A 3,757-nucleotide genomic window follows, 5' to 3' on the forward strand; every position below is an offset into this window, starting at 1 on the left:
AAAAAAAAAAAAGAAACAAAAAAAAGCTTGGCTTAGAAATCAAGTATTCAGCACACTTGAGTATTGAGTATTGAGAAGAGTTGTTGAGAAGTATTGAGTAGAGTTGTTAGACCGTCCTTGGAACAGGCCTTTGCACATGCGTCTTGGCTTTGATAAAGGTCCAGTTGGTGTTCTCTTGAAATTTGGAGCTCTGAACTCATGTTGATGCCTTGGAAGTCACCTCTGTTCCACATCTCAGTTCTTATTGTCATTGGAATTCCCTTTCCTGCTAAGAGGGAATAGTCAGTAGGGCTTACAGATGGGGCCCATCCATCTGGGACAGGGGGAAAGAGTATAAAACTCCTGTGTGACCATATGTCATTATCTCATTAAATGAATAATATAATACATTTCTGGTATCTTAGACTCCCAACTTGTGGGATCCATCACCCTCATTGTTAAAAGACCTTTGTTTGGCCAGACAGGTCAACAGATGGCCAGGTATCAGACTAAGTCCTGTCCCCCTACTGTAGGCTCCTCCAAAACAAATCTGGATAATAGATCCAGTCTGTAAATTTATATCCATGCCATCTTCAAGCAGAACAGTGATAATCTTGAAAATGTTACCCTGCTGCATCATGTACCTAATAAGGAAGTCTTTCTGTTCACGAGTATGCATCACAGCATTGTGGATAGAAGCAGAACCACAACTCGTGTGCAATTTAAATCAAGAGCTAAGTAAATAGAGTTTTAAAATCTGAGCAGATAGAATTCTGCCATTGAAATCATGTTTTCAAATAATATTCAATGGCCTGGAAAATAGTCCCAAATACATTAAGTCTAAAGAATAGACACTTATAAGCAATTTCATTGAATTTTGTCTCTAATTTGTAATATTAATGGGGGGAACTGGAATGAATTACATCTAAGTGTCCATAAAAATTGTTTTAAAGAATGTATAATTGTATATTTTGTTTTTAGTTCCTTTAAATATTATAGTATTTTTCAACTTTATGAAAAAATGGGAAAGATTTCTATTATCAAGAAAAGTGCTTGAGTGATATTCTAAAAAGATCTATATTTAAAAGCATTTTTTAAATTAGACAATAGAATGTATTGTAGATCTTCTAACCTGACTTGATAGACTGTAAACAGTTCTTAGCATTTCTTGTACTTTTTTTCCTTTTCCATTTAAGCTTGCTTTAAGTATCTGAGGTGTTTTGTGACATGTTGTCAGTCAGTAGTTAATGGAATTATCTGGATACATATTAATTTAGTTGAAATGTTTATTAAGTACTTAGAATATTCTATTTGTGACACTAATCACTAACTTGGTTTTGGAAAACAATATCCGAGGAATACAACCATTCTTAAAAGATTCCCTGGGAATATAGTTCATGTTAGGCAGTTGCTCCAGTATTATGGATATAACAATCAATATCCTTCCTTTAAAGATAATGATTTATTGCATGTTACATTATGTACAGAGAATTATAGGTATGATAGGTGAATTATATATACTCAGCACTAACCATTTTATTTTAGCTTGTTTCTGATGGATCATAGTGAGAAGGGTGTGATAGCACAAGACACTTTTCAAAAATATATCTTTAGTGACCTACTTCCTCCAACCAGGCATCACCTTCGTAAGTCTTTTCTGATAATCAAGGCAATATTTTAACCCTTGAATCTGTAAATGTTACCAAAAAGGGTATATATTGAGACTGAGCACTCGCTCCTCCTTATTTTCTTTCTTCTTTCATTCCGTTTCACACCTTCCATTGTCCTTTCCTTCCTTTCCTTCTCTTGTTTCCCTCCTACCTTCCTGTATCTTATACCTTCTTTTCTCCTTTCTATGTTCTCTCCTCTCTTTCCTTTGTTCACTTTCATTCATTATTCTTTTCCCCTTCTCACGCTGGCCTCCCTCCTTCTTTGCTTCCTTTGCCCTTCCCTGTAGTATTAATATTTTAATAAAATCCCGGTGGTGGGATTATTTCCCACATCAATGATTAAGGTTCCTGAATTAAAAACACACAGTCTCTATATTATAATATCCCTTAAGTAGCACAATAGCTGGGCAATTGCCTAGCCTTCCTACAGCTAGAATCTACCTGTTGCCAATAATTTCAAGTTACTACTTACTAACTTCTGTGTTACATCTTGGCTGCTCCTGAATCAACTGAGCAGCCCTTTGGGCCTCATATCACCTGCGCATTTACATGGCGGCTTTGCTTCTCTGTCCTGGACTCTTCCCAGCATGGTATCTCCTCTCTCCCTTCCTCTTTCCCTGCCTCACACCTAGGAACCCTAAACCCTCCCCTCTGTCTCTCCTCCTCAGTTATTGGCTGCTAGTATCTTTACCAATCAGAATTAACTGGGTGCAGGTTCCCAGAAACTACATGCAGACCCTCTCCTGCAAATTGTTTTAGGGGGACAAGAAGAGACATCAGGGAAATAAAAGAACCCCAAAAGGTGGCACAAGAACCAGAGAACAACTGATTCACATATTCAGGAGTCCCATACAAGGACTAAACTAAAAGCTAATAATACATATACAGAGGAACTGGTGCAGACCTGTATAGACCCTGTGCATACTTAGTCTCTGTGAGTTCACATGAGCTTTGTTCAACTGTTTTAGAGGCCTGAAACAACTGGTGCCCTATGTCCCTTCTGTCTCCCTAACTCCTTCTTCCTCTATTTCCACAGGGTTCCCTGACCCCTGAAAGGATGCTTTTATATAGACATCTCATTTAGAGGTAAGTGTTGTATGTTTTCTCTCTGTGTCTGGCTGACAGTCTCTGTATTTGTTCTCACTTACAGGAGGAAGAAGTTTCTGATCTGTGAATATGGCATAATATCATTAGGGATCATTATCATTTTATTGTTACCTTGGGGGGGCAGTAGTATTTGGTTTTATCCTAGCTCTCTGGGATAGGTAGACTCTCATTTTTATTCATCCAGTAAGTATCAGGTATGGATTCCATTTCATGGCTTTATATCAAATCAGACATTGGTTGGTTACTCCTACAAGATGTGTGCCATAATTGCCCTAGAACATTTTTCAGCCAGGGAAGATTATAGACCAAAGGTTTTGTGTTTGGGCTGGAATTTACTTTTCTTTTTTGATAACTCATAGAATACCTTTTCATGTCATTGATACTATAATATAGGGGTGAAAGTTCTATGTAGGCATCAGCTTGACCCTTCCTTGTTCAATGAATTGTGTGGGTATTATCTTCAGCAATGAGGGCTTTATGTCAGTTTATGGACTGCAACCTATTGTCATGGCAACAGCTTGGATTTGGGGATTTACATGACCTCATTTGGCCAACAACTCAATTAGATGAAACTCAGTCCTGGCACTGAAAGGTCCATTTGGTGACAAGAGATGGCCAGTTCCATCTCTCTCTTTATTTGGAGACTTTGCTAGGATTGGTTTTATATATTATAGGAAATTTCTAGGGTACTAGGCTTCCATGCCACCACTCAAATGTTCTCAATCTTAGCTCCTACAGCTAAGAAACTCTTTCATCAAAAGAACTGGATACAAAAACTCACAGAAATCAGTAGCTCTCCTATATACAAATGACAAATGGACTAAAGAAGAATCCAGGAAAATATTGCCTTTCATAATAACTATATCTATAATAAAATATCTTGTCATAATTCCAACTAAGCAAGTGAAAGATTTGTATGACTAAAACTTCAAGTCTTTTTTTTTATTATTAGATATTTTCTTTATTTACATGTAAATTTCTCCATTCCCAGTTTCCCCTCC

General features: G+C 37.1%; 1 long non-coding RNA gene across 9 annotated transcripts in view; it reads left to right on the top strand.

Moving 5' to 3' along the window:
* Positions 1-3,757, top strand: part of LOC116069578 — a 315,340-nt gene that overhangs the window by 18,451 nt on the left and 293,132 nt on the right. For all 9 annotated transcript variants that reach the window (XR_004110041.1, XR_004110048.1, XR_004110044.1 and 6 more), the window contains exon 2: positions 2,686-2,735. This is a non-coding gene — a long non-coding RNA (uncharacterized LOC116069578). The remainder of the gene's footprint in view (positions 1-2,685; positions 2,736-3,757) is intronic.

Source organism: Mastomys coucha, unplaced genomic scaffold, assembly GCF_008632895.1.
Source record: "Mastomys coucha isolate ucsf_1 unplaced genomic scaffold, UCSF_Mcou_1 pScaffold22, whole genome shotgun sequence".
Classification (NCBI taxonomy): Eukaryota; Metazoa; Chordata; class Mammalia; order Rodentia; family Muridae; genus Mastomys; species Mastomys coucha.